This window comes from Candoia aspera, chromosome 2, assembly GCF_035149785.1.
Source record: "Candoia aspera isolate rCanAsp1 chromosome 2, rCanAsp1.hap2, whole genome shotgun sequence".
NCBI lineage: Eukaryota > Metazoa > Chordata > Lepidosauria > Squamata > Boidae > Candoia > Candoia aspera.
The window spans coordinates 131917585-131941758 of NC_086154.1; the positions used below are offsets into that span (position 1 = coordinate 131917585).

General features: G+C 43.5%; 1 protein-coding gene across 1 annotated transcript in view; it reads right to left on the minus strand.

Annotated features, from left to right (window-relative positions):
• Positions 1–8567, minus strand: part of FIGNL2 (fidgetin like 2) — a 55053-nt gene extending 46486 nt beyond the window's left edge. The window contains exon 1 of the mRNA XM_063293636.1: positions 8438–8567. The gene's annotated coding sequence lies outside the window, so the exon portion shown is untranslated. The remainder of the gene's footprint in view (positions 1–8437) is intronic.
• Between the last annotated feature and the right edge of the window lie 15607 nt (positions 8568–24174).

Here is a 24174-nt window from a genome sequence, read left to right on the forward strand (position 1 = left end):
TTATTGTTGCTGCTGTTATTGTTATTACTTGTAGTACAATTAGTTAAAGTAGCATTTATTAAATTATTTTCATATAATAAATGACTGGGGATGAACAGTCTGAAACTTCATTTAGGGGTCGATGAGCTGAAGAGTTTGGGGACTCCTGGTTTAGAGTCTTTCTGTTAAAAATGAATAAATCCAGTCTGCTGCAAAGCAATGACCAAGCATCGCCCTTCTCTCCCACCCAGTCCTTCCTAGGCCCAGGGGCACGTTCAGAAAACACACACAGTCTATGCTGCATCCCAGGGCTGTTTGGGAATGTGGCCTCCAGATCAGAAGAAAAAAAATCCAGAAAGGTAAATTGGGTAGAGAGCAACTTGGGGAGGTGGAGGGAGCTGTGTATTGTGACTGTGCCCACTTTAACATACATACATACATACATACATTTATTTTATTTTATTTATTTGATTTCTATAGCCGCCCATCTCAACAAGTGACTCTGGGTGGCTTAACAAGTGACTCTGGGTGGCTTCATCATGTCTCTTCCTCCCATTGCGAGCATACTGTGATGGCCTACATTCCTTAGTCCTCAGAGGAGGAAATGGACCCAGTCACACTCTTGTTTAAGAAAAAAAAGACCCCTGTAATTTTGGAAGAACCCAGTAGTCCTGCATATATTACAAACTAATTTCATTTAGATCCTGCCTTTCTTCAAGGACCCCGGCCAACAAAGTGAGCACTCCCTGCTATTTTCCCCCTACACAACAACCCTGTGAGGGCTAAGAGATAGTCACTGGCCAAAATCACCCACAACCTTCCATGGATGAGGCCTGATTTCCACCCATTCATCCTAGTCCAACATCATAACCACTACAACATGTTGTTTCTTTTGACTAAAAAAACATTAAAAAAAACAGGTATCAATGAGTGTTCAAATTGGTCCTGGAGTTCCTGACCAAGAGATCTGAATCCAAAATAGGTTAGCTGATTAAATGGGTTCACACACACACACTTCCCATTGATTGCTGGTGCATTTATTATGGCTTTTACTTTAGATTTTACTGTAATTTTACTCTTTTTTGTAATGCACTTGGAGGTTGTTTGCTATTGGGTAAAGTAGGGAAAATATGCCTAAATGAATAAATTAAAGTAAATAAAGCAACATCCAACCTGGTAAGTCAGGTGTCATTAAAAACAAAAAAATGCTGGCATGGGGAATGGGGAAGCAACAAATGTAGAAGGTATCATCAATAGGATGGTGGCTCAGAAGATAAAAAATGGGAACAGCCATAGGACAGAGACTGTTAGCTGCACACAAGAGGCATTTTACTGGACAAACTCAGGGCCAACGGCAGGAAACCCACTATCAGATTTCCTGCCCGGAGGTGCAAAGTTAAAAGCAGGAAAGGGGAATCCGACTAGGGCCATGGTGCTGGGGAAGGGTAATCCTCTCCCTCCAGGGTACCTACGTGTTTCACCCACAGGATGAAGAGCAGCTTTTGGGAGATGGGTGGGAGGATGTAGACAAAACCAAAAGAAAGAGTCAACCTACTTTCCCCAACCTGAATTCCCCATTTTGTTTTAAGTCCTCTGGATTCCACCTCCACCACAGATGGCTTTCTTTGGAAGTTGTACACAGCTGAAAAAGGCACAGACAAGCAAGGAGGAACCCAACACAGCCAGTGTGGTCTTTGACCTTGGTGGCTGTGAATTATGGAAGTTGAAGTCCAACATACCTTTAAGGCATCAGTTTAGAAAGCTAGAGAAAAAAAAAGCCCAGCTCAGTGGAGGAAAGCAGCAAGTTGAGAAAGACACCCTTGTTTTGAAATGGTCACACCATAGGGCTCCCATCTTCTGGACAATGGACAGTGGGTCCTCCCCTCCCTTGAGAAGTCCTGACTGCCACCACAAGTAGAGGACTTGTTATTCTGGACTGACTGTTACCATCCAGGAAAAGCTGAAGCCTCCATCGCCCCAAAGAGGGGCATCTGCAGTCTCCAACCGTCGCATGCACAGATCATGAGCAAGAGCTACTGTACACAGTTAAACTGAGTCATCCCCAAAGAGCAGCTTCATCTGCTAAGAAGGTGGCAAATCCATCACAGGAGACAGGACTTATCTCTGGCTGTGGGGGGGAACAGCCTGGATTTTCCAGGCTCTTTGCCACCCAGAATAACATCAGATGGTGACACTTTGCAGACATTGTAGTAAGGGAAAGAACAAAGCTCTCTTTGCGGCTGCGGCCACAGCTCAGTCCATTTAAATATGATCTGTGCTACAATCAAGGCTTGCCCATTTATTAATTCATCAGTGAAGCCACATCCTGGTTAAACCAAGGAGGCCTGTAGTAGTGCTGCAATTATTGAAGGTGGCAAGAAAGATGGGGCTGATCAAGCAGCAAGTTGAGGAAATATTGTCTTCAGTCAACCTGCAAATACCATCAACTCTCTGCATTCTCTTTAGCTATACAGTTTAAGCAGATGAACCTTAGCATCTCTTAACCAGACCCTACTCCAAGGCAGTTGCTGCTGTATCAAGTATCACATTTATGCCAACCCTCCCAATTGTGCTGGGCAGTAATATTCACCCACCTCCAGGATTCCCATCTTTTGTTAAAAGTCTGGGCAGAATAGATGCCATCAGATCATTGGCTGAAGAAGAGGAAAACACGTGTTCTATGGAAGAGGGAAGGAGGGTGGGAGAGCTCAGCATCACAATGGGAGGACGGTCCTAGAAGGGGGCTGCAAGAACTGGCCTACTGAGCATGTGAAGCATATACCATCATTGGGGAGGAAAGCATGCTGGAAAGGATTGTGAGTGGTGCAGAGGAAAGCATGCGACTGTTCATATGCCAAAAGCACACTTTGGCAAGATGATCGGTAACCCTTCCAAATTCCTTCTCAAAGAAGGAAAACCAACAGGTAAATTTGGCATTTTAGTTGCATTTTTATGTTTCTTCCCCTTTAATTCTAGGTTTCTTTCTTTCTTTTTTTTTGCAAGGAGAGATTAGCATTATTGCACAAAATGTTCTAAAATGCAATCATGCTATGTCTAATTATGACATTTGATGCTCTATTTTCATGCTTTAATCTAATTGTTCTCAATATTTTCACAGTCACAGCACAGTGAGCTAGTGTTTTTAGGGGGTTTCCCAAGATCTTTTTCCTGGCAAGCACCATCGTGCTAAATAGTCCTTGCCAGTTTTTCCAAACTGGGGCATGTTTTGCTTCCCTGCATTGGGCATCCCTCTCATATTGTCTACCTTGTTAGCTGTAGAAGGCCGCTGGGAGCTGCCGAGTCTGTCCAATCATCAGGAGGTCATGATAATCTTTGTAAATCTAAACTTTATTTTAAACTTTGTGTTTTTAGAGTCCTGCACTGTTTCCTGAGCTGAAAATGTATCACTGAAGAAACAAAAAGGTATGGTTGCCACTGTTCTCTTCCAGATGAATTTGACGCATTAACAGGCTAACTCTCTGCTAACCAGATCCACATGGAAAGCAAAGCAGAGGGACCAGGAAACAAATCTTTCCAGCAAGAAAGGAGCAGAAAACACAGGCAGGAAGAAAGCAGTTAAGCCTGTGTACCCCTTCTGTCTCTCCAGGAGCTTGGTCACATTGGCTCTGCAGGCACCAACTGAAGATGCTCTTCTTAAAAGGACAAGCTGTAAGGAACTGCTGGGGAGGGGCAGAAAACCCGAGGGCTCCCAGATAAGCCCTTGTTAACATGATCCATATGGTACACAAGTTGCCTTTCTGTTTAACCAAAATGATAATGGGAAAAGGGAAAAATGCAAGGGAAGGGGAGGGAGCAGGACAGTGGCCAGGGTCCCCCAATAGAGAATGGGAGCCAGGACAAAGCCTGCTAGTAAAAACCTCTGTAGAGTGGAGTTAAAAGTCATGGGGAAGGAGTCGCAGAGTTCTGTTTCTTTGCAGTTTAAGCTGCACAAACAGCAGCTGCCCTCCCACTTCCCACTCACTGGAACATCCAAGGGCGAACCCCCCCCCCCCCACAAATCATTTTTCTTGTATTAAAATATCTCCCAAACACAAGATTTTTAAATGGTACCCCTACAGAAAATAAGTACAAACTGAGCAACTTTTGATTGCATGATTACAGTTTCAAAATATCCGCACTGTAAGAGGAATGTTTGCCCCCCTCGTGCCCTCAAGGATGGGTGTGCATGCACACACACGTGCATGTTTATGTAAGGAGAAAGAGGGTGCCTACACATCTTTTCAAAAGAAACAGAGCCCGTATTTGTCACTAGTTACAATCAGAGCCACCCAAGAAAGTATGAACATTTTTTTTTGCTAAATAAAAATGTATCTAAGCTAAATAGTGAGTTTACAGAGTAGTCTGCATTCTATGTATCACAACACTGATCATTGCTAAATTCAGAGTTATGTGAACATGGGGAAAATGCCTCCATTTAGGCTTTTACAAAAGTGCTTTGGGTTGAGAAAAAATGGCCGATTATAGGAAATCCTTTGTGCAGAAACTTTGGGCATCTACTTTCTTCAAAACATAAATCCTTATAGTCTAATATTTTCACTAGTCCTTTAAAATTCCTTCCATCTCCATCTCCATAAAACTTTTATTTTTGTGTCCGTAAAAAAAAAGAAAAGGAAAAACCTTTATAACACAATTTTAAGGATGCTTACTCAGTCATAAATCCCACTCAGATCAATGGAATGTATTTCCAAGTAAGAGTGCATACAATTACTTCTGTTTTCAATGAAAGAGTTCCTGTCAACTGAACAATTTTTAACTGAATATGTATCTTCTTTTCAACAGATTGATTATAAAGAGAATTGCAATCTGCTTAAAATTCAGGATTGGGATTTACTTAATACATTTCAACTTAATACTGTATAAACAGTAGATGCTTTCATTCACTATTTTTTTTCACTATGGTAATGCATCAGAAGCAAAACCACTTCAAAAAATAGGCAACTGTGACCTTAACCCAGAGTCTCACTGATTACAGTTGGTCCCACCAATAAATCAACTAAAACACTTTCATTGATCAATCTACTGATTAAGCCAATTAACACTTGCAGCCTAAATTTTAAATATTCGGTATTTACAGGCCATATAGAAAGCAATCCAAGGAGGTTCCATGAACTGGAGCAGTGTGCTTGCTGACTGAATGGTACCATAACTTACCATCACTAACAATCAAAGACACATTCAAATTGCTATAGCTGTTGTAACCATATTAGATAGTACTTCTCCAAACAAACTATAAAAGGGATCATTTTCAAATAGAATAAAAGATATCACAAACTTAAGTCTTAAGCTGTTGTAGTGACATGTCCTCTAAATTTTTATTCATTATTCATTTTGAAAATGAATCCAAACAGTGATCTAAATCATGATATCTTGTTCACCTGGGCATTTACATTGCTCCAATACTAGACTTCCTTTAAAATTAATCTTGTTTGATTGGCTAGCTTCATAATCATTGTTACTTTAGATTATATCACTGAGTATCAGTTTATTATATCACTTTTATTCATTTTGCTTCTGGGCAGGGCTCTGGCCTCCTCAAGAGAATGAGAACGATACCAAAAAGGTAAACATGCCTTTACCTTGGAGAAATACATGTCCAGTAAACAGGAAGAAAACCTGGATATTGGTGATGACTGGGGCCATAATTATCTTTCCTAGAAACAAAGGGAGAACTGCTCTGGAATTACGTACTTTAAGGATGCTGATGGGGAAAAGAGATAAATCTCTGATTGAGCCTACTGTCCAACCCTCCTTGATTTTCAGACCAGACTGCATGACCTAACATAAGGTGGCTGAATTGGCTAAAAAAACCCTCAACTATTCATCGCTCCATTTACTTGCAGCATCTTTTGGAGGGGAACAGGAAGGCATGCCTTTTTTTACTTTAAAAGGCAAGTGGCAGAGAACACACTTATTTAAAAAGCTTGGCTTAATCATTGTCACTGTTTTGAAAAGATACATTTTAAACCAAAGGTTGGCTTTCATACTGCTTCTTTTTCACATCTCTCCAAGAAAGGAACTAGAAATCTGAGTAGATACTGTTCAGCTGCCTTCCCCAACACAGTGCCTGCCAAACTGAGCTGCAGTGCAACAACACCCTCTGTCTCCAGCCAACACTGCCATAGGTCATGTCAGTAAAAGATGGGAGCTGTACAGATAGTCCTCGCTTAACGACCACAATTGGGACCAGAATTTTGGTTGCTAAATGAAGCAGTCATTAAGCAAATCTCCATGGCATTAAGTGAATCATGTGGTCGTTAAGTGAATCATGTGGTTCCCCATTGATTTTGCTTGCCAGAAGCTGGCCAGGAAGGTCAAAAATGGGGATCACGTGACCACAGGATGCTGCAACTGTCATAAATGTGAACTGACTGCCAAGTGCCCAAATTGTGCTCATGTGACTGCAGGAATGCTGCAATGATCGTAAGTGTGAGGACCAGTCATCAGTTTTTCCAGCACTGTCATAAGTCTGAACCATCACTAAATGAATGGCTGTTAAGCGAGGACTGCCTGTACTAGTCCAGTGCATCCAGTGAGTGTCAGATGAAAATTGTCAAGAAGAATACAGGTGTGCCTCTGCTACAGCAATGCATAAAAATGCCAGTAATATTAATCTGCAATTAGAAGAGATCAGAGTTTGAGGAACTGGCTGTCCTCCAATTCACAGCAAAGTTAGGACATTTTTGCTCAGCGCCAGGGTATCCTGAAAACCCAGAGAGGGACTGAAACAAATTTTTCTTGGAGATTCTTGTCCCAAGACATGAAGTTTAAGCTTCATCTTTGGGCTTTTGTGTCTGATTTTGAAGGCTACAAATGTCTCAAGAGCAACCTTGATCCAATTTCTGAAGGATTGTGCATGAGACCGGCAATGGCCAACCGAGCCCCATTCTTGTGCAGAGTCCAGCAAGGTCCTTCCAGCCCTCCCTTGCCCGGAGTTGCATTTCTAGAGCGTGCAAAACAACGTCGTGGATGATGAGGCAGGCGCTGCCGCAAACTGACAAGGTTGGAAGCCGCTCTGCCTGCTCCCTGCAAGTTTGGCTAATTGACAGCTCACTAAACCCACAACCTGAGGGGATTTTGCAAGGCAATCAATAGGAAATGTATGTGCAGGGAAGGCGCTACCACTTTTAAACGCCCCTCCCTTCCCTGCGCCTGCAAAAGAGACCCTGGACAGGGCATAGAAAAGGGAAGAGCCGTTGCCACGCTGAATCAAAATTCCTCAAGAGACGCTGCTCCTCTTGCCCCAGGGGTCACTGAAGACACAGCATCAAACAAAGGCCACGGCTTTCTGGTTGCCCCCCGATATAAAACCGCCTTTAGTCCCCTTTCTCCAAGCGTGGGCAAGAGAGCTACACGCGCAACGCTCCAAGCACCCAACAGCTTTTCTCGCCGGCTCCGTTCCAAGCCCCGCGTCCAGAGCGAATGCAGCTCCGCTTCACGTCCGGGCAGCCTCTGCCTGCTTGTGCAACTCCCCGCAAATCGAACTTTCCCGGAGGGTGGGATCTGCTTCCCGCCCCACCTCTTTCCCCGAAGGCAGGCAGGCAGGCACCCACCCCCGGGCCCTTCCGAAGCCCCTGATACACGCACTGCTTGCCAAAGCACCAGCCAGGCAAGGTAATCGCGACCTTTGCTCGTGTGCAGGATTCACGCCCCAGCGGCAGGCAGGCCCCTCCCTCCAGGAACGAACCCCCAGGCCTGCTTGTGCCAGCGCCGAAGGAAAAGCCCTCCCCTGAGCAGGAATCGCCTTCGGAAAACAAAGTAAGGCTCCACAGAGCACAATGGGGATCTCGTGGGGCTCCGGAGGGGTGGGATGCCTTGCGCCACGCACCGTCCTACCAAATAACGGTTGTGCTTTGAGGAGGTGAGATTTGCCCAGCCTGCTTTCGACACACATCGGCCCTGCGCAACGGACGCGTACGGGCTTCCTACACACAATACCTCCGCTCCTATTTCTCTATCCTCCCTGCATTCCTCAACGCTGATCTCAGCCCCTCCCCAACCCGAAGGAATCAGCCCCGTGGGCCTTTGGCAGCCGGGCCGTCGCCTCCCCGCTCGCGCGTGTGCACCCCACCTTCTCCCGCTGCGTCCGAACGAAAATTCACCACAATCTTCCACCGCAACCGGCTCGTTTCCACTTCAGTTAAACCTCCGAACTGCCCGTTGGGCTGGGTCGTCGTGGGAGCAGCACCTCGGGCACCCACATCTAGACATCGCGACCATCCTCACCCACCCGCTGATTTTGGCAAGCCAAAGCTGGCCCCGCACCCAAAGCGACCGCTTCCCCCTGGAAAGTGCCCGAACGCCCATGATCCCGTCCACAGAGCGGCCTCCTCGTCCGATCGGGCGGGCATCCCCAAAGAGCCCGGCCGCAGTCCTGGCGTCCAGTCCACAACCCAGCCCAGCTCCGCGGCCCCTTGACAGCGCCTCCGCTGCCACTCACCTACACATCCCTGCCTGTCCCTAGCGGAACCCGGCGCAGCCACCTGGTCCGCGTGGCCGGGGCGCTGCAGCGGCTGAGCCGGGCGCTGCGGCGCTGTGGGCGGCCGCGGGACTCCGCATCCTCTTTGCCACCCGGCTGGGACGACGCAGCACCCGAGCCGCCGGGATTGCCGCTCCCTCGGCCAGTCAAAGCAAGCAGTTCCAGGCGGCGCGCCGCCCCTCACTGCCTCCCCTCCCCTCCGCCCCGGATCCTCCCCCTGTCTCCGGCGCCCTGCCCACGTCCCTCCCCTTCCCTCCGGCTCTGCTCTCGGTCTTCCTTGCCGCCGAGCTGACCTTCCCCGCCTTCTGTGATCTAAGCCTTTCCACCGGCCCGCTCCCTGGCGGCGCTGGTTTATCTCCTCGCGGCCCCAGGCGAAGAGATTGGCTCTGGAATCCCCGCCAAATGCGTTCCAGGTACTGTACATGGGGAGAAAAGAGGCCTTGCGGAAATCATCTGCCGAGGAACCGGGTTAAGTCAGTCCCTCCAAAGCTGAAGGTGCTTGGCCGGACCGAGATCGGAGAGCACAAATTCACAATCACACGTGGAGCTCGGTCCAGGCCTCCCACCCCTCCCACACATGCTCAATGAAGGCCGGATCGCCGCCTCGCGAATGCTTGTTTCGCCCATGGAGCCCCAAGAGTGGGAAACAATGCGCGCTTTTTAATCCGCCGCCGCGATTGTTCAAGGGGATGTAAAAGCTACGCAAAAAAGTCCCTCACAACTTCTGGCCATTTTGAGCCTAGGCTTTAAGGACCGAGAGCACCTTCTCCAAAAACGGGCAATTGCTGTCTGCTGCTTTTGGCATGGAAGTGGGGTGTGATCCGCTGAAAAGGGCATTCAACTTTGTTTACATCTGCATTTGGGAACCAAGAAAGAATGGACTGTTCCTTTTTTTTTTTTTAGATTTTTTTATCCCACCTTTATTATTTTTATAAATAACTCAAGGTGGGGAACATACCTAATACTCCTTCCTCCTCCTATTTTCCCCACAACAGCAGCCCTGTGAGGTGAGTTGGGCTGAGAGAGAGGGACTGGCCCAAGTTCTTGTCCTTAAATAGCCATTTCCAATTTGTGGGGCAGTTTATTGTTGTTTATTCGTTTAGTCACTTCTGACTCTTTGTGACTTCATGGACCAGCCCACGCCAGAGCTTCCTGTCGGTCGTCAACACCCCCAGCTTCCCCAGGGACGAGTCTGTCGCCTCTAGAATATCATCCATCCACCTTGCCCTGGGTCGGCCCCTCTTCCTTTCACCTTCCACTCTCCCTAGCATCAGCATCTTCTCCAGGCTGTCCTGTCTTCTCAGTATGTGGCCAAAGTATTTCAGTTTTGCCTTTAATATCTTTCCCTCAAGTGAGCAGTCTGGCTTTATTTCCTGGAGGATGGACTGGTTTGATCTTCTTGCAGTCCAAGGCACTCTCAGAATTTTCCTCCAACACCACAGTTCAAAAGCATCGATCTTCCTTCTCTCAGCCTTCCTTATGGTCCAGCTCTCGCAGCCATATGTTACTACGGGGAACACCATTGCTTTAACTATGCGGACCTTTGTTGTCAGTGTGATGTCTCTGCTCTTAACTATTTTATCGAGATTTGTCATTGCTCTTCTCCCAAGGATTAAGCGTCTTCTGATTTCCTGACTGCAGTCAGCATCTGCAGTAATCGTCGCACCTAGAAATACAAAGTCTTTCACTGCTTCTACATTTTCTCCCTCTATTTGCCAGTTATCAATCAAGCTGGTTGCCATAATCTTGGTTTTTTTGAGGTTTAGCCGCAAGCCAGCTTTTGCACTTTCTTCTCTCACCTTCATCATAAGGCTCCTCAGTTCCTCTTCGCTTTCAGCCATCCAAGTGGTATCATCTGCATATCTGAGATTGTTAATGTTTCTTCCAGTGATTTTAACTCCAGCCTTGGATTCCTCAAGCCCAGCACATCACATGATGTGTTCTGCGTACAAGTTGAATAGGTAGGATGAGAGTATACAGCCCTGCTATACTCCTTGCCCAATCTTAAAGCAGTCCATTGTTCCATGGTCTGTTCTTACTGTTGCTACTTGGTTGTTATACAAATTCTTCAGGAGGCAGACAAGATGACTTGGTATCCCCATACCGCTAAGAACTTGCCACAATTTGTTATGGTCCACACAGTCAAAGGCTTTAGAATAGTCAATAAAACAGAAATAGATGTTTTTCTGAAACTCCCTGGCTTTTTCCATTATCCAGCGGATATTGGCAATTTGGTCTCTAGTTCCTCTGCCTTTTCTAAACCCAGCTTGTACATCTGGCAATTCTTGCTCCATGAATTGCTGAAGTCTACCTTGCAGGATCTTGAGCATTACCTTACTGGCACGTGAAATGAGTGCCACCGTTCGATAATTTGAGCATTCTTTAGTGTTCCCCTTTTTTGGTATGGGGATATAAGTTGATTTTTTCCAATCTGATGGCCATTCTTATGTTTTCCAAATTTGCTGGCATATAGCATGCATTACCTTGACAGCATCATCTTGCAAGATTTTGAACAGTTCAGCTGGGATGCCGTCATCTCCTGCTGCCTTGTTATTAGCAATGCTTCTTAAGGCCCATTCAACCTCACTCTTCAGGATGTCTGGCTCTAGCTCACTGACCACACCATCAAAGCTATTCCCGATATTGTTATCCTTCCTATACAAGTCTTCTGTATATTCTTGCCACCTTTTCTTGATCTCTTCTTCTTCTGTTAGGTCCTTGCCATCTTTGTTTTTGATCATACCCATTTTGGCCTGGAATTTGCCTCCGATGTTTCTAATTTTCTGGAAGAGGTCTCTTGTCCTTCCTATTCTATTGTCTTCTTCCACTTCCGCGCATTGTTTGTTTAAAAATAATTCCTTATCTCTTCTGGCTAACCTCTGGAATTTTGCATTTAATTGAGCATATCTCCCCCTATCACTGTTGCCTTTTGCTTTCCTTCTTTCTTGGGCTACTTGTCCAGTAGGTGTGTTGACCAGTAGGTGCTGCAGATCCTCATAGAACTGCTCTACTTCAGCTTCTTCAGCATCTGTGGTTGGGGCGTATATTTGGATCACTGTGATGTTAGATGGCTTGCCCTGAATTCGAATTGAGATCATTCTGTCGTTTTTTGGATTGTATCCAAGCACTGCTTTAGCCACTTTACTATTAATTATGAAGGCTACTCCATTTCTTCTGTGGTCCTCTTGTCCACAGTAGTAGATCTGGTAGTCATTTGATGTGAGGTGGCCCATTCCAGTCCATTTCAGTTCACTGATGCCCAAAATGTCTATCTTTAATCTTGACATCTCACCAATAACCACATCCAATTTGCCCTGGCTCATAGATCGTACATTCCAGGTTCCAATGGTGTGTTGATCCTTAGAACATCGGATTTGCCGTTCACCACCAGCACCGTCGGCCGCTAGCCATCCTTTCGGCTTTGAGCTAGCTGCGTCATCACGTCTGGGGCTAGTTGAACTCATCCTCTGTTTCTCCCCAGTAGCATTTTGACCATCTTCCAACGTGGGGGTCTCATCTTCCGATGGTATACCGCCATATCTCTGGTTGTACTGATCCGCTTAGTGTTCACAGCAAGAATACTGGGGTGGGTTGCCATTACCTTCCCCAGGGATCGCATTTAGTCTGACCTCTCTGTCATGACCTTCCCGTCTTGGGTGGCCCTTCACAGTTTAGCTCATGGCATCATTGAGGTGCTCAAGCTCCAGCACCACAACAAGGTAGCAGTAATAAGAAATAACCACCATGCTCCTTCAGGTTGGAGATGGGGACTGACATACATACCACAACCAGAACCCTGGCATGCTCTTTTCATAGATGTGCATACTGTAAAGCTGTTGTTTTAAACAGGATGATTCCAATAAATACGCTGAGCTGACTCACACAGTCAGGATGATAGATGCCTTCTGAATGCAGAAAAACCCCAGATTCAGGACTGCCTCAGTTTTGCACCTTGTAGCTCTGTCATATAGACCAGGGTTCTTGATCTTTCTTTACTCATGGCCCCCTTCTGAGCCTCATTACCTCTGTGACCTCATAGGCAATGTTATTTATTGCAAACTGTAGTAATTTTCAATGTTTGTGCTGCTGAAATTAGCACACATAATGAGATGTGAGGATTATGACGAATTGGTAATATGCCTGGCAGTTAAATGTGGGTAGCCCCCTCAGAAACTTACTATGATCCCCTAGAAATACAGCGTAGCCCTCTGGGGGACCATACGGCCCACACTGAGAACCACTGATATAGACTACTAATAAAAATAGGTATCATCAGCAATCCGTTCTTCATTCTTCCCTGTGCCCATTCATCCATCCCTTCCTTCATCTTTTTTTTTAATCTTCTTATTTTTTTAAACCTCTTCTTCAGGGCACTCCATGACCAAGACAGTTTGCTACTGACAGACCAAGCTCTTCAAGAGGGGTCAAAGCCACTGGGCTAAAGGTGATCTCATATTTACTCAGGTAGTTAGTAAGCGTTAAAGGATTTCTATACCCCCTTCAATAATATTCCAGGCGTCATGGCTCTGGAAGGGAAGCAGGCCAGCTATCATCAGAGACCATCCCTGATCAAGTGCAATTGGGGGTGGGGTGGGGGTGGAGGAATGGAGTCATCCCTCCTTTCCTTGCATTGGGTGAAATTCCTAGCAACGGATGGCATTTAACAGAGCATCTGCTGGGCAGATGAAATGACCTCTCTTAAATATCCCCAGTGGAATAGGACATCAGAATATAAAATTATACATCACAGTTGAAATGAATTGCAATATTACATTTGGCTCCATTTTGTTATGCTAATTCCCAGGGTACCCAGTGATTGGATAGCCTTGTTCCAACAATCCCTGGTCTTAAATATTCATTTTATATGAGGTCTTTTCTTTACAGAGACCTTACAAAAATCATGGTAGTCAGTATTCGGTGCCATGATCCCCTCACAAACATTAAACCTGCTCCCAGTATTCCAGCCAAAAAACCCAATGGCATTTGCATAATATTTTTTATTTTACTAAAATGCTTATTATCGTGTAATATATCAAATCGTCTTGCTTAAGCATATTAGACTGATGCCTGTTTAGGCTTGCGCTGTTTCCCCTCTCTTTCCTGATTCCAGTTCCCCTCCCCCATTGCTGGCTATGGCTTGCACTGCGCACACAACCCACATGCTTACAAGCCTAATGAAAAAGGGCTGAAAATGTAACCTCTGAAACATGGCAAACCCCTCACTTAACCATCCCTCACAGTGCTACAAGAAGTGGTATCTGCTGATTCCTCAAGGGTTTTTTTTTAAGAATCTGGTTTCATTTAGCATGCCCACCAATCAAGACACGTTAAAAATAGATAGGCTTAAGAGGAACTGGACTAAATATTATTACTGGTGCTATCTTAGAAAACTGCAATTAGAAAATAGGGTGATATGTAGACTGAGACAGCGCTTTGACTCTGTGCTTGCTGTATTGTGAATTGTCCACGATGCTCATGAAAATCATCAGTATTGTGTTTTATAGAAACCTTTACATCCATGGAAAGATACCAGGAGAGATTGTAATGTGCGGCTGCAGTCAAAATTAGAGGCAGCTTTGCCTCTGGCCTCAGCGGATGAAGGATAAGACTTCATATTTATGGGTTGTCTCCATAGAAACAGGAGTGGGTCCCCAGAAGGAGAAGCAGGGGAGAGAGCGTTGAAGGATTATGCCGAAGGGGAAATAATCAGAATAACTATATAATAGCAGCAAGAAGTAAAATATTGCAAAACTGGGAGATGGGACTGTAGCACTAAGTCCATGAAGCAGCAGAGATGATAAGGAAGAGGAAGGGCTGGTTTCAGGAGCAGTTGCAAAACCACTATACCAATTACAAACAGTTTGCAAAGAGTTGTGATTGGGCTCCTAGTCAAGATAGGGGCTTCCTAATCTGAGAGCACATTATGGCTAAGGCTGGCATTTCTGTTATTATTTTAATGATCAGGAAGTACAGGCATCTTACATTTTGGGAAAAAGCCACAGAATCCATATCCTACCAGCCCTGTTTCTAAGTGGCATATTTGGGGACTTGCCAGAGATTTCTGACTCTAGCTACACAACAAAGAGGATTTCATTTCATTTCATTATTTCTGTTATTTTATTTTATTATTATCTTATCTTCTTATCTTACATACTTAAATGGCCACCCATCTTAAGAGACACAACTCTGGCTGGCTCACAACAACCATCCAAACCAAACCAAACCAAATCAAACCAAACCAAACCAGAATCAATAAGAGCACAAGCCAGAACCTGGCACCTTAGCCATTCTCCTCTGATGCAGCCAACACCAGCATTGTCAGGCTCCAGTCTCACCTTATCCCAGCACTTCACCCCACAGCCAAATATTCCCAGTTTTATCTGTGTCCTAGCAAACATCGGCTAGTGCTTTAACAAAGACACAGCCCACTGCATAGCTAAAATAGTCTGGCAGTGGAAGATGGGGAATTACTGGCAAGAGGACAAAGTACAAAAGCAGGATATCACAGAAAGAACTTGTAAAGAAGCCGAGGTTTGCATAGTCGCTTTTGTGATCTGTTGAAATGCTCTCCCAAAACATTAATTGTTACTTGTCTATTATGCATTGGATCAAAACTTTTGTGCTGCTTACCATTTCAAGAATGAAATGTGGCAGCTACTGATCTGAGCTCCCAGGGTGGGAAAGCTAGGCTGCTCCACAAGGTGATGAAGTAAAAGGCAATGCAGGGGGGTGCCAGTGAACGTCGCCAAGGAGGAAGGATTCCGGCATCTTGAATGCAGCAGGAAGCCCAGGAGAGCCAGAGGTTTCCCATCCTGGACTCCTAAATGACTGCAAAATGATGTGCTTTGGGGAATAGAATAGAGAATTTCATGGAGACAGTAGAACAGCATTAAAGTATGGTAGCTGGTTCAAAAGTTACTGTTTTGAGTGTTAATTTTCATCTCTTGTATGTGAATGGGATCTTATTCTCCTTGTTAAGGCTGCAAACTGGGGTAACATTCTGTAATGATATAGCAATGTAAGGTTAAACTAATGCCAATTTGTTTAAAATATTCACTATTGCACAGGAGCTGAAGTAGCTCTGCATTCGCAAAAGCTTTCCCTTCCCTTCCCCTCCCTGATCTGCTTCAAAAGCAACACAATGATCAAAACGTCTCTCTTGGTTAATTGCTCCCTACTGGATCAGGGACAGACACCATCAGCAGAAATCTGGCTGACACCTCAATGCTAGAGTACCAGTCAGTTGATCCCATGGGGAAGCTGACATTCCTCTAAGCTCATTAGTGGGTTAACGGCAAAATTATGATAATCCCAAATCCAGGGTTTTAAAAAATAATATTTTTTTTCCTTTTAAAGTAAGAAAAACATGTGATAACAAACAATTCTCTTCCCGCTCTACCAATTCTTTTTCCGCATGTTGATTTACCTGGGATTGTCCTATCAACAACTTAAATTGCATTTCTGCAAGCAGTGAGCATAAGCAGCATAAGCAGCTTTGCTCCTAAGGGAAAAAAAATGGCAAAGCCCCAGCCTGTCCTGCAAGATGAGGCTGCAGTTGTCAAGAATCCCCCTTTTCCTTGCTTGTACATCATCTCAGGTCCCTATTCTCCATCCAGAGGGCACTGAATCAGTGACAACAAGGGCTTGAAAGTGGATGACTTTCATTTTGATTCTCACAGCTACTGACTCCTCTGTTCAAACTGCAAACATTAGTGCTTTTAGCTCAGGAGGCTCCTAACATGTTGGTCAAAGACCGGTCACACTTAACACTCATTTCTGCTAATTGATGGGCCTATTAAGACCCACTTTATAGCTGTGCAGCTATTCAGAAAGCAGGCCTTGAGTCACTGCTTATAGTTCACAAAAACATTGAGCTCAGTGCACTGAAGTGAGAATGGGAAGGCACATAACAACAAAACCAAACACATTTGCCCCAGAAGACAAACAGATTGCAATTGCCATCATGCTCCATCACAGTCTTTAAGATGGATCAGGAGTTCTCTGTTAGAAGAACTGGATGTGCTCAAGTCTGTCTGTTCCACTTTGGAATTCTCTGCTCGTGGAGATTCAGTGAAGCTCAGGCTGATCTACACCTCACAGTCCAACACTGAATACCCTGCTTCCCCAACCAACCCCACTTATGAGTTTGCTGCCCCAAGAGCCCCCTCTGCACCCATTCTTGCTGAAAAGTGATATTAATGCTTTCCCACTATTTTGAGATAGGAAACAGACAACAACTGCATTGTAAACCCTAAAGCAAGCTTAATTTCTGGTTTAAAAATTAATAAAAAGTTCAGGGCCCCAGAAACTCTTAGGATCACCCATTATAGTTCTTAATCTCTTCCAGCCAAATATAACTCGCTTCTGACATAGGGCACTGTTATTCTACCAGACTTCACATATATCCATGGAACACCCATTAGAAAAAGGTTCCTCTTTGACACCTCCAGTCCCAGAACAACAAGTTTTACTAGCACCATCTCCCAGCTACTCAATTCTAGAGGCAGCGATGGTGTTTGGTAATTATAAGGCACTTAGCCTTTCCAAAGCACTCTACTTATTTTCATAGATTAGATTAGATGTTCCTCTGTCCAAAGACTCACAATTTAGGAGACCAGGTTAGGGTTCTTTCAATGGAACTCACAGATCACACCCATCCTTATTTCATAAGGCACAGACAGGGCTTGCATGTCACTCCAAGCCAACCTTCTAGCATAATCCAATGTGGGAATCCAACCTGGGATCATTTCCTTTCTGCTAATTGACTTTTATTGAGCTGTGGGGGGAGGAGAAGGTGAAACTCAAAGTGGTTCAGATGCACTTGTCATGGAATCCAGGGAATTAGAGTTCAGGGGGCAGCCATGGAATTGGTAACAGACACCATTGTCAAGGTCCTTTGGAAGAATCCAAGACCATTACATTTCAGAACATCAGGAATGCTTGGCTTAATCTATTAACAGATTAAATCACCCAGTTAACTTAAAAGGTACCTCCGGATAATGGGTAGCATACTTAAAACATTCGTTTTAAGTATTTGCAAAAAGAAAGGGATTGTAGGTACCAACTTTGAAAAAACACTTCCTTGTTTTCTCCCCATAGGAAAGGTTGCTGTTTTAGGATTATTCTCCACCCAGGCTACCTTCTCCATTGAAGGATTATTATTGTTGTTGTTGGTTGCACAGTTAGCCAGATGTTTAGACTGGATTTGGCATTTATGTCCATCCATCATCATCATCATCATCATCATCATCAATATTTTAAACAGGTGGTTAATGGGGCTATGCCTGCTTCAAAAATTATTCAGAAGAAATGCTTTTGATCTCATTTACATGTAAATGTAACACCTCTCTGCTGTTCATTAAAGCAGCCTCACTTTTTTCAGGCTTATACCCAAGCCTGAAAAAAGGCGTTGCTGCTGTAAGAATCCCAGAATCTTTGACAAATAGATTCCTTAAAGCAATAGCACCCTTTTTCAAGCTTTTAAAGTTTTTTGTTAATTGTCCAAGACTTCCTCACCTTTTCACATCAAATTAGTGGTCAGACATCTAGTTTAGAAACTGTTGCTTTAAACAAAGAAAAAGTGATAACTTGCTCAAGTACCATACAAGACAAATGGATCTGTCCAGGTTTGAATTAGTTATCTTTATAGTTATACGTGATTTAAAAAAAACAAAACCTTTCCTGAGGGGGAAAAGATGTAGGTGCTTCACAGCAAATGCCTCATTCCTGATTTTCCTGGATGGTTAAACAGGAAAAAGGAAGGCAGGGGAGGGGAGGGTACTTTTAGTGTCCAGATGTTAAGGATCTGCAGTCTTCAGCAGCTCCAGCCAGCATGGCCAATAGTGATGGATGCTGGAAGCTATAGGTCACCAACATTTGGAGGGCCATAGACCTTTTGCACCTGTGTTAAACAGCCTAGTTTGGACATACGTTGCACCATCAAATACATGCTGAAGATAGTACATATCAATTTGGGCACTAATGCAAACATCACAATAAATGATGTGTTATGGAGAAACAATGATAGTTGGGAAAAGAATTTTGAGTTAAAACAGTTTTGAAACAATTGAAACAGGAAATTAAAACCTGCCTGTTTTATTCTTGCTTTGTCATACTAATCAGCATTACAAGGCCTTAAGGAAAACTCCAGTTTTAATATCCCAGCAAGCATCTCAGAGAGGGCTTGGTTTTTCATTCTGGAATTCTGTCCAAAATCAAAGATGAAAAGGAGTGCCTCTCTACTAGCTGGGATTATACTGTATTGTTGTTGCCCCTACCATAGCCTCCATATGTACGACACTGTAGAATGCCACTTGGGGCTTAATGCGCGGGAATAAATCCTGAGTGGCCAAAGGATTATCCCTGCAGGAACATGGTATGAAAGCAAATCCATTTTCCTCAGTCTCAGCTTCACATTCCCTCCCATACCTTCCACATCATTTAGCAGTGAAAAAAGAAACCCACCTAGAGAGGCAAGGAGGTGGGAGCAAGCATATGGGATTCTAAAAAGGAAAGAATGGAAGAAGAGTTGGTTGGGAAAGTTGGGCTAGGCCTAGTTAATCTTGCCTCCATTCAGATAACATGATCTGATGCATTTATTTCTTTGCTTTTGGCAAGAGCAGCAATAGTTAACTCGTGGGGCTGATTTAAAAAAAATGAAGGGGAGATTCTGCTTCAAAGAGTTTGAAATCGAACTACTGGTTCTAAATATGTTGCTCTCCCCTTCACCCTTTTTAAAGCACATTTTGATACTCTTCTACATTTCACAGGCAAAGAAGGTCATATTACGTTTCTCTGTAAATCAAATGAAACTCAGCTGTCATTCCAGTGCAAATCGACAGCAAGCTCAACTTTTGCTCTTGATTAAGGCCAAGTCTGGTATGATGCAGAAGATGCTTAAATGGTGCAAGGAGATTCATCAATTGTGCACCCTTTAAAATGCAACATTACAATTGCAACAAAAAGAACTCTCCTTTGGAGTGCAGAGAAACCCATGGTATTTTGACATTGAGGATGCAATACACTGTTTCCTACGGAACAAGTGAACTGTGGATACCATACTTATATACCTGGTCAGTCTGGCTGCAGAGGATGAATTGACATGGACAGTAGATTTGGGCTGCATTTGCACATCACAGCAAGGTTTAACTGTATTTTATTGAATGAAGCACAAGTAGCTCAATTTGATAAGCCAAAAGCAGACCAATTACATGTTGTGTATGAGGTGCAAAAAAGGCCTTTCTTAATGTAGCACTAGTATCCCTCTAGCCATTTTAACTGTTAAAAGCAACCCTCAAATTAGAACTGGAAATATTCAAGTTCTGTACATTTTGAACAACCTCTAGAGATTAAACATGTTTTAACAAGAGGAAGATAATTGCTGGTTGTTATTCTGCTATGATGGTTGCATTGCATTAGTTGTAGGCTGCATAGAGTCTACAATTGAAGTGGCATAAATAAGAAAGCTGATAGAACTGTGCAGATCTTTGAAGGGTGCTTCATTTCATCAAAGGTTTGAGTGAAGTGCCCCTTGGATTAAGTATTTTTCTGATTGTTAGATTGGAAAAATGAAGCAAAGAGACTGTACTGATACCTCCTAATTGACTATACTGTAGTTAATATAATCATATAACTTGATATATAATTATAATTTATAATAAATATAACTTTAGTATTATATTAGTAATATACTAATTAATATTATATTACTATAATATAGATATATTAAACATTTTCCTAGTTTATTCCACTATTAGACATTAGGGCTGTGGTTTCTGGAGCACACTAAAGGGCACAGTTGCTTTAAGCTGTGTTGGTGGCTGAGATTAACCTCTCTTGTTCTTTTTTGTGTGTGCACGTGCACCATCAAGTCAATATGTCGACTCCTGGCGACTGCCTGGAAAGTCCTTGCAGTTTTCTTGGTAAGATTTCAGAACTGGTTTGCCATTGCCTCCTTCCCAGGGCTAAGAGAGAGCGATTGGCCCAAGGTCACCCAGCTGGCTTCATGCTTAAGGTGGGACTAGAACTCACAGTCTCCTAGTTTCTAGCCCAGTGCCTTAACCACTACACCGAACTGGCTCTCCATTTCTTCTTACTGCTCTCATATAGACAAACCTGCCTGTGGATTTTAGGCTCAGGCAAGAGTAAGTAGATTTGCATGTTTTTAACAACTATTCCAATGCAATGCCACTAAGTGGAAGGACAAAAAATGACTTACCTTTCCATCTCTCCATCGGTACTCAAACAATCTACATCCTTATTCCAGTTTCTCCCATAGACACAGCTTCCAAGATATTATGATTTCCAGAGCAGCAGAATAACAGGAGGAGAGAGGGAGTTTTTTTTAATGAGTACTTCATTTTTTGATCAAGCATGGAAGGAACATGTTCATAATCTCCAGAGACCAGAAGATAGAGCTACTTAACTTGTGTTTCTGAGGACAACCCAGACAATCAAGCAGGAATCAGATACATAGACAGCATTCAACATGGTTTATTCTAACCATGATTTGTTGAATGAGCCATAATCAGTGGATTTAGTCATGGTACTGAGTTAATAAGATACTGAGTCAATAAGACCCAGTTTGGTCTAGTGGTTAAGGCAACGGGCTAGAAACCAGGAGACTGAATTCTAGTCCCACCTTAGACATGAAAGCCGGCTGGGTGACCTTGGGCCAGTCACTCTCTTTCAGCCCAACTCACCCCACAGGGTTGCTGTTGTGGGGAAAATAGGAGGAGGAAGGAGTATTAGGTATGTTCGCCGCCTTGAGTTATTTATAAAAATAATAAAGGCAGGATAGAAAATAAATACACAAACTATGATTTATAAACCACAATAGTTAAGTTAATCAAAGAAGTATAATGTGTAGACCTGCCATGCCTGGGTGGCAGAACTCTGGGTAGCCACTAGATGGCAGCAGTTGGTGGTCATCTGGATTTTTGCAGTTCTGGTATGGTAACCCAGTGTCATGTGAATCCAATGAGAGAACAATGTAAAACATGAAAAAGAGGAGTAAATGTGTAATAGTGATAAAAATAACCCTATATTGGGTGATCTTGCAAGCATCATTCTAGCCCATTAATACATGCTAACTTCCAAGAGGGACTTTGTTTTTTTAACAATAGTTCAGTAGTCCTTTCACTATAAGGACTTTCCTATTAATAAAAACATTCGGTTGAGTTTGGAAATAGGGGAGACAAAAAAAAAAGGGTTGTGAATAAATCCCCCTGGTTACAAATGCATGTTAGTCTGAATTGATGATTTCTGGATTTGTGGATTAAAAAGGGCCAAAGAAGAGGGGGAAAGAATATTATTACTTGATAGAAAGAAGGGTGGAAGGTATAACTATACGTTTTCTTCTCTTTTCATTCCTTTTCTTTTTTCCTTTTTTCTGTTTGTTTTGTATACTTTTACTCTATAAAAACATATATATATATATATATATATATATATATATATATATATGCATGTATATATACACAGTATGTAAAATGCATGTTAGTCTGAGCTTTTCAACCCATTTAAAAATGTATCCATTGCATTTGCCAAAACCATCACCTCTCCCACAGCCACTTTAAACATCATGAACCAATTCTACTCCTGTCAGGGCAATATATAGGCTGGCTCCATTGCCTTCTGGAATGAATAAAGATTCTGATTTTAAACCCCCCTCCAAAAAAAAAGTAAGGAGAATTTTGAGACTATAACTCTCCCATAAGAATCTCCTTGGAGAGCAGGCAAGAAAGTGATGGGGTTCATCAGACTCACCTCGCACATCTGGTTGTGCTTAAAATGCATGTAGCTCATGGGGGAGGATGCGCTGCCTTTCAGATAAGTGGGGCGGGGGAGGGAAAAGAACCTCTCAGTTCACTGATAAAGCAGAATGCTGAAGCCAGAGGCCCTGGAAGAACAGATGGGTACCCAAGAAGTAGCAGCACTTGGGGGGTTGAGGGTGGAATTGCATCTTCCCTTAAAAAAAATGGAAGTCAATAGAACCCAAGATGGTAAGTTACCATCCTGGATAGCACATGACCAACTTGTGTTTATGACAAGTTAAATAAAAGTCCCATTGCACACCTTAAAATAGAATTGCCAGAGGAAAGGAACACGTACAAGTGGGCTGGCCTGATTGTGTTTATTTCAAATGGTTCATTTACTAATAGTTCATCTACATACTCATCTCCTGATATTTGAAGAACTCATGAAAGGCACAAAAGCAGAGCTTGGTAGAGTAGCGCTAACTCTACAGTATATGTATAATGTGTGTGCATTTATCTGTGGGCAGATGGCTGTCACCCAGTTAAGGGCCATTATTAACAGTCCTGCATGAGTAAAGTCAGAAGTAATTTCCACTGAATTCCATGGGATTGCAACCAGATTGCATTTGATTTACCCTATTAGTGAACCTGCAGCCTCTAAGTCCACCTCCCTGGTGCACCAAGGTGCTGGGAATGCTTGCCATAAATGTTCAGGATGGAGTTCTGGCAGCCCCAACAGCTTCTGTGGCTAAGCTCTCTTGATTTCTAATAGAGTGTTAAAGTTAGGACTCTCAGATCTGGGCAGCAAAAATCCAGACAACCACTAGCTGGCTGCAGAAACACATAAAACTCTAACTTTTTCCTACCATTCAGATTTTTGTAACCCTTAAGCTTATTACAGCAAGGGTAGGATAAGTTGAGGGGGCACATATTTTTGTGTTTTGAGAGATTTCCATATTCATATTCAAAATCATGCAACAAACTTTCCAACAAGCCATGTTCAATACCATCTCTTGTTGGACAGGTTGTGTGTGTTTTTTCCTCCGTGGATAAGACTGTTCAGAAGGATGGGTGACACTTTCATTGGCTCGTAAGAGATACGAGGACTGAGTTTGTGGGGCTGCACTTTTTGGGGCAGAGGTCTCTTTGCCTAGGGGCCTCATCCAGCACTGGTGGGCTGGGTTGAAAAAAACTGAACCATATTTAAGGATTAGAAGAGAAGGGCCAACATGGATGCATGAATCTGTATAATAAATTGCAGACTCACTGCCTTTTTGTTTTGGGAAAAATCATTTTTGGCAAGTTTTGGGTAAGGAGAGTCCTGGAAACTGCTGCAGGTCATACAGGGATATGGATACAAAGGAGAAGAGAAGACATCTCTGCAACCTGTTTACACAGGGACCATTCCCCCTTTACCCACTCAGCTATTGTGCTAAGGTATTATGTAGTAATATATTGTACTAAGTTACAGTAAGTTGTGATCTATGGGTTTGAGCAGAATAGGTTACATAAGCCAACCACTGTGATTTATAAAACAAAGATTATTGCTTAGCATGTGATGCAAACCCAGGCAATTGTGGATTATTTACTAAGCCATGGTTAAACAATTGCTTATTACAGTATGAGAACCCATCCAGTAATATGCACCAGCCACATTCTCTGCCCAGTTAATGATTGTCCCACTCTCTCTCTACATAGAGTTTCTTCTATCAGGGCAGAAGCTTGGATCAGCCAGATTTGAAACCTTAAACATGTAGAAGGGGGCTCATTTCCTGGACATAGTTCTCAACTAACTGCACATTCCTGCAGGCCTCTTTACCTGTTTAGCATCCATAGGCATCTAAATAAGGATTTAAGTGGATCCTGAATGGTCAATCTGGGGGAAAGTTAGGAATGCATACTGCCTGCCACCTCCCAAACAGAACTAACAGAAAGAATTAT